Source organism: Pinus tabuliformis, chromosome 9 (assembly GCF_031772625.1).
Source record: "Pinus tabuliformis cultivar Carrire ecotype Pingquan chromosome 9, CPIR1, whole genome shotgun sequence".
NCBI lineage: Eukaryota > Viridiplantae > Streptophyta > Pinopsida > Pinales > Pinaceae > Pinus > Pinus tabuliformis.
The window spans coordinates 1,538,569,918-1,538,577,951 of record NC_142307.1 but is presented as its reverse complement, the minus strand read 5'-3'; positions in this window follow the sequence as shown (position 1 = coordinate 1,538,577,951).

Here is an 8,034-nt window from a genome sequence, read left to right as displayed (position 1 = left end):
TGCACCTGGAAATGAAAGACAATGCACCATGGTAGAATAGGGGATTTTTGGATTTGATGTCATCTCATCATGAGTGATTGCAGAAATAGGTACATGGATGAGACATGGTGCAACGACGAACACTGCCCTATATACTCGAAAGTACATGGATGAGATACAATATACTTACATACATGGAATGAGGTATCACATTTGAAATGTATCACAGACAGTTAATGACAAATGATATGTTTTACGACGCCGGAACACATCTCTAGCCTAGAACCTCTAAATGTTATGCGTTAAGTTACAATGCTCCATTAGGTTAATTGAGATAACTTTTAAGTTGATCTTGTTTAAGAGTTTGTATTTCAGGTTCACCACGTGATGTCTTTGAAATTCCTAGAATGAAACTATGATGAGAAACATTATTTTCATTTGATTTTGAATAATGAAAACCTTAACTACAAGGGATAGAGCAATCTGAATCTTTAATCAAAGAGCATAGAGCACATCTAATGCAACTTTCCCTATACTATTCCTACAAGCACACACAAACCTCTAAATGCATAATGCATATTTTTCTTTTCATTTCCCTTAATGTTTAGATGAATAAAAGGAGACTAAATTCACAAACAATCAATCAATACTTTTTGCAAGAAACAAAGACTTTACGACCGTTTCTTTTTCAAAGAAATGAAGACTTTACGAGACTTCCTTTTCAGAAAAGACTAATCGATTATAAGGTATTTTTGACAATGAATTGATAATTATAAAGAAATCATTAAAGAAACACTAAACGATCAAGGCCAATGTAAGTCTAGTAGGAGAAATACAACTTGATTTTAGAACCATAAGAAACATTGATCTTTTAGCAAACAAAAATAGAAGCAACTTTGGAAAAATCAAGCCAAAGGTGGGTTTTTTAGCCTAAGAGGGATCATCGCAGGCTAGAGTGGGAGATAGTAGATTAAAATGCACTATCTCTAAGCTAAGGCTACTCTACAGCGCACTATGTCAAGACCAACACTGCGCTGGTACTAGAGAGTCAAATCAAGAGACATTCAGGCACACTTTTTGACCAAAAACACTTCAAAATGACTGAAATTAGATCAATGAAATCAAGCAAAGTCTACTAGGATGTAATATGATGAGGGTAAACTACCAGGAATGACATTCGCTCCCTAGCGGAGTCGCCAATTTGTTATATGGAATTTATACCTACAGATAAGTACATCTTCCCTAAGTGGGTAGTTACAATTAGAACAGTAGAAAGAAAGTGGTTTAACCTTTTCCTATAATAGATATATGAGTTGAAGGAACCTACTTGTGATATTTTGATTCCTTTGATCTCCTTTGCATTTCTCTCATCACTCCTGCTTGAACTGAATTCGCTCAATTGGTACCTGTCAATAGAAATAGAAAATGACAACGATCAAAGCATATGATCTATCTACTATAAAAAAATGGAATCAACAACATTTAAACATATATGCATCATAGATATGAACAAGAATATGGGAAAAGGAACAAAAAACTTTATTGATGTAGAAGGAAGAGTTACCCCCAATGCTGTTCAATCCCGTGTCACTCATCCAACTTAGTCCTAACCCTCATCACACCAATATCACATCAATCCAGCAGCATAACATTACTTAACAATGAACTCAAATCTCAAACCAACAATATTTCTCTAAAATCTTCAAATTCCATCCCCTGATCACTATGATGAGTGGTCAATTTATAGGGAAATGCAAGTGGTTTTTTCATAAATTGGGCATTGAATGGTTTTCCAAAATTGGAGTTAGTTTCCATGGAGAAAGTGTTGGCTATGTGGGGCCTGACCCAAGTTCAGGAGTAATTTAGCCAAGCAAATCTTGGTACTACTGGCCCTTTCGGCAATAGTCCACGGAGCGCGGACTGAGGTCTCACCCGAAGTAGTATGGGAGGGTGCTGGAACTAGGTTTCAGCACCCTGGGGATGTCTGATATGAGGCAATAGATACACAATTCAACCTTCATGCTTACTAGGTTACGCACACCAACGAGTTTTTTGCGTCCTGTAGTACTGCCTTCGCACAGCTCTAGCCATAGTGCGACCAGGGTTAATTACCCAAGTCCTCCTTAATTAGGTTCTGTTTGCTAATTACTTAGAAGGTTTTCATACATAAGAATTCATACAAGTGCGTGCATATAAATAAACATATACCATTAATGCATAACATCAAAATATAGATCTACGAAATAGATGCACAATATGCCGAATCAACTTAGCTTTATTAATAATCCTTTTCAAGTTCAGTTCAATATAGACCCAACTCCGCCCTGTGCACTCAACTGCAAGGGTCCACGCACTCAGATGTGGACTCTACTAGACCTCTGCGTACTCAGCTGCAGAGCCTCTTCCTACTACTGTGACCCAATACACTTCAGATCCACTTATATCCTCTAACCATGCCTTCGCATCTATCTATTACTTACCTTTTCCCAAAAAAACTATCTTTACACTTAGAGCCTCACTCTATTTATACAATCCCATGGTTTGCGGACCATGGGTAGGCCGACACAACTTTACATTAAATTACATATTTTAGGGTGGAAAACCCTATGAAGCATCCTAGACTCTCGCGCTCTGCGCTCGCATTTCACGGGGTCTTTACATTACATTGACCAAAACTCGGGCTTTAGGCCCCAAAACCATGCTGTGGGGGGATTCGCTGCCCAACAGGCCCCTAACACAATCATCATGACTCATCCCGAGTCATTATGCAGTGAGCTTGGCACGAAACCCTTCCAACTATTTCTGGGCTGCACGAAGGCCCGCAGCACACTGCTCTACCGTCTGTTGGATCTGCTCTACTCGCTCGACTGAATGCTCGTTGTCAAAGGAAAATCCCTGTCATAAAGCTTGCATCACTTTCACCCATGTGAGCTTTCCTTCAATGTCCATAATGTTGAGTAAGGCCTCATCAATCCAAGGCTAGACGTGTGCTTTAAGTGCTACCTCCTTTTGGTGTGCGACATCCACTTGTTCCTTCAACACCTTCGCCTGTTGTAGCTTTGCTAGCCGCTGGGTCAGGATCACTGTCTGCGCCATCTTGCGCACACTGTCATATTGCATTTGAAGCTCCCGCACCTCTGTTTCTAGGTATTGTATGGTGGGGTCCTCCTATAAGGTAGTGAGGACCCCAAAGGATTCTTCCAACAGAGTTGTATAGGTCTACACTACCTGTCCTATTTCCTCTAACCCCTTTTGAATACCATCAGTGCATTGTTCTCAAACTTTCAGGGGCATGGACGATTGTGCCTTTAATCGTAGTTCAACAATCTGTAGGTTGAGTTCTAGCTGGATCCTCGTTGCTTCCTCCTTTGCCTCGTGGAATCCATTGGCTAATTTGTGTATCTACACTCCTATTGGTAGGTCGGTCGCAATTTCTAGCTCTGGGGTGAGATGACATGCTTCCTCTATGATCTGCTCTAGTTGCTGATTCTGCACCAATGCTTCATTGCGTTGTAGGCTAATCTACTCAATGTTGATTCGCTGTTCACTGATAATTTGCACTGCATGTCCTTCCCTAGCGTGGAGTTCTACTGTCGCTCCATCATGCAACTAGTATAATATATGTCGTGGAAGGGCAGCCAAGTTTAGGCTAAGTCCCTTGATCTGGCCCACCGCAGCTCTGTCCTCTGTGCTGTCTGCTGTCAGTGCTCCTTCTGGAAGTACGACGGTGTTAGCCATTTTGGCCCGCAACAACTGCTCTGTTGCCGATGTACCTGCGACACCATAGGTGACTACCATTCCTTCTTGTGGGGGCCACACCTGAAGTCCCTTCAGTTGTGCCCTGAGGGCCCCCAACACATTCTGCTACTCCTTCATTGCTTCCTGGAGCGCTTCTCTGGTGACCTCATAAACTATGTCGCCGATGTCATATGGTCACCCTTTGTCAGTTCAATAGGTTCCCCATCCAACTTGGAAGCTTCGGTCTTCTTTCGTGGCCCTGTTCATTTCGTACTGCGTGGCCATTTTAGCTATGCAGATGTCATGCTTGGGTCCAAGCCTTCTGCCGTGTCATCTGTCCCCTGTCCTGTGGTCAGGTTTAGGCCTGTTTCCCCCTGCGTTGTGGTGGCCCCAGCTGCTGCTATTTTTTTGGCAGCCTTGGTCTACTCTGTGGTGGCCTTGGTCTGCTTTGCAGCAGCCTTCGTTGCCTCTTGGGAAGCCCTTACCTCCTCGACAAACGGCTTGTTCCGCTTTTGTTGTGATAGTAGCTTGGTGGCATCCTTCTGTCTTTGTATTGCTGTCTCATCGCATGCTACCAGATTAGGGGTGTGACATTCAGGTGGCCATGAGTCGATCACTGAGAAAATAGCGTCATCAATTGCGATGAAAGGGAGTTTGGTCCAGTTCTGCTTCGGATCCTTCCATGCCTTGATATACACATTGTACATATCCGCCTTAAAGTCTACAAATCTTCGTAGACTGTCATACACCATGGGGGATAGGCACGGCCTTTTGTTGATCCACATCCAGACGCTTGCCTCCATGATTATCCAGAAGATCTTGGTCTTGCGGATTCGCGTGGTGTCCTTTCTCGCCCAAAGCGACGCGTATTTTGCTGCCTCTGGCAAGTCTTGTTCAAGAGGAGGAAACTGACTGTCCTCACGCAATTCCCCTGCAACTAACAAGATGGATAACATCAACCATGCATAGTGGAAGGTCTTACCCTACTCCTAGGCCTCCTTGCAGTTCGTTAGAAACTCCTCGCAGTAGAATTGCACCCAGTTGAACTGTACCCCCCCCCCCTACGCATTATTTGGCCAGTGCGATGACCGTTGCTGGTACCTCGTTGCCACAACATTTTCTCATCACTTTTCCTACCAGCAATTGGGTGGCTACGCGCACCTCTTTGTCTTGAATTCTAGTAATGACATAGCCCCTCTACTTTTTCTCCAACTTGTATTTCTTCTTCATGGCCTCCGCAAGCACCAAGTCTCCGCTTTTGCCAGTTATTTCCTCGAGGTCCCTTCCCATATAGGGAAGCCGAGAAATCCTATGAATAAGCTCCGTCGTGATGGGAATAGGCTTCTCTAGCCACAAGTACCCATCGTGCACTAGGAAAATCAGTTTCCTGATGAAAAATATCGTGATTGGTGCCTAGTGAAAGTGTGGAATCCATAGTAAGTGGAGTATCCCGGCCTCCTCCACCCCGCGTAGCCATTTTCATGGCTGTAGCATTGTAATTGACCCCTCCTTGCTTTGTTTCATGAGTTGGCTAGTCTCCAAATGTGGGAACTTTTCACTGTTCGTGAGGTCCCAATCTTCAAATTTCATTGTGGGCACGCGGCCCAGGATTGAACCCTCAAACAAAATTCCATCTAGGAAGAGTGGGGTTTTGAGTGTGCTCTTAATGGCATCCAAATCCTTGGGTACTTTTGCTTTCCCTCTCTGTGGGGGGACATATTTGGGCAGTTTTTCTGCAGCACGCACTGGATGAATGTCTTCCTCCATTTCTTCATCTAGTTCAATCTCTTCTATGAAGGCCTAGAGATCCTCCTCCTCATCATCTGTCTCAAGATTAACGGTCTTTCTCTTGTCTTCCATAGACAGTTTACCAAACCGTGGATTTTGCGAAGACATGCAAACTGGTCCTGCTGCCTATGGATCCATTTTGGGCCTCAGTGTCTGGGGTGATTTAGGAATTTTCGGTGCATCCCCCACCGGAGGTGTAGGACTCTGCGCGGCTCCCTCGATAGTTGACATCACTTTGTTCAGGAAGTCCTGCGTCTCTTTTGACAATGTCTCAAACATTGAACTTGCTCTCAAAGCCTCTAAATTCGTAAGGTCCATACCCAATTGATAACGCACCAATTGAATTCTCAAGAGCCAAGGGTTGTTCAGTGGATAACCACCTGTGATTTATAGGCCTTTTTGAATTCAAATTTGACAGTTTCCCCCTCATTCGGCTCATTATGCAAGATTGGCGGCAGAATATCCCAAACTTAGTTCTGACTTCATGTATTGATTTCCCGCCGCTCACTCCTCATTGTCTTAACTTGGACATCTTGTCATGAACAGTGACACCAACGGTCACTTCCCAAACTACCCAAGTAGCAGCGTAGCCCCCCATGTGCGGGCGCAACCCCTGTGACATACTGATCCTGCGCGCAACCTCCTTATCGTGCTGCTCCCATACAGACTCTTTTATAATCCTCTTGGAGTGCTGAGTCTGTGCTTTCTACGGATAGTTAGGTGGTTGCACCACCTATGTGAGGCTTTAATGCACCTTCCATCCTAGTCCGCAGGCACTCCTCAATTTCAGTGCTGCGTGTTCTTCCTTATGCAGTGCACTCCCCTGGTTACTTTATTTGGTAATGTGTTGTCGTAGCCATGGTAGCAGAGCCACAAATTCTCGGTGGAAATCTTCTAATGCAATAGTATTTCAGCCCATATCTTGTCCTGTCATTCTTATTTTATTGACGCGGCATGCTTGCACAGATTCAGTTTCTAGTTCTTTGATTTCTACATCCATTAACACGCTTTTCTTCCTCAATCGTACTTGATATTCTTCAAGTTTGCGAAGTTTAATATTCCCTCGCTGAATGGCTTCCCGTAACCTCATAATTCCTTAGTCCGGTTCCTCACGTACTAGCCCAACTATAGGAGTTGATGCATTAGGATTCCTCTCTACTCTTATGTTCTCGTCTCTGCTCTTCAGCGTTGGAATCATTTCTGCGCTCAGGTCTTTGCACATGGCCCTATAGGCCCTGGGGTCTTCTAAACTGTAGGCACATCATCCTCCTACATCTGCGCCAATCCTCAAACTTGCCTAGACGTGTACTCCACCATCGTGCGGGTGTTGCGCGTAGTGCCCATTTCAGCGCATTGAACCGTTGTTGTTTCAGTACTGCACTTTCAAATTTGTCCAGGAATTCATCCACCGCGATCACTCCATCATACGTTGGTAGTTCCCTTGCCTTGTTGTCACACAGCGTAGTGATCTAATCATCATGTTGCAATTCAACATTGTCACTTCGTGCAATCGATTCTGTCATCTTTCTATTTCCTCGTCTGAATCCAAAGTGCAAGAGCTTTCGCGCTCCCACGAGATTCTCCCATCTATGGTCGGATTCACTCAATCCTAGTCACATGCCCTTATCTGGTACATACAGTCCAGATCATCGTCGCTTTCATCGTTGCGCACTGGTTCAATGTAGCGTGCTCCTTCAGCTGGGTCTAGCAGGACTACTACACGTATTGATTTCTTTTTGAATATCATCTTCTGCTTCTTCAGGTTGATGAATCCATTCATATCAGTGGCCTAGTCTATTCCTAACAGGGCAGGATAGGGATTGCTGTCATCGACAATCTCTATCACTTCAAATTCCATCTGCGTGCTTGTGCCTTCAATATCAACTGTTACCCCTTGTAACCTCCCCATGGGAAAAATCTTCTGTTGGTTCGCCATTCGTAATTGAATAGGGGACCACTGTAATGTGGGCCTGCCCATGCATTCCCATGTTTGCTTCGGTAACACATTCGCATCTGATCCTAGATCTAGGATTACCTGATCCATTTCATACTCACCAATCTGCATCGTCAATCTCATTTTCCTCCCGGTGCGTAATGCATGCTTTCCCAGTATCCAGACTATGCACGGTTTTCCTGACCCCGCGCACTTGGTAATCAGCTCTTGTAACCCCTTCACTGCCTTGTTGTCATGTAGAAGTTCCATGCATGTCTCTAGAAAGGTAGTGAGCATGGAATGATCCATTTCTAGCTCTGGTTGATCCTTACTACCTGAAGTGGAGGCCTCCGTGAAGCTCTTCTTAGCTTCCATGAACGTCTCCTTTGCACGTTCTAGGTCAAACTCAGGTTCCTTTGTAGGAGCCTTGTGAACCCATGTATCTTCCTCTGGTTACTTCCCCTTATCCTCCCCCATGGTCGCACCGCTTCTGAGCATCATGTTCACATTCGGGTCTTCTTCGTGTGGTTCAGACCTCATCATTTGGATATTTTGGGTCGGAGGAGGCTGAAATACCCCTTTTTCACACATCTGTG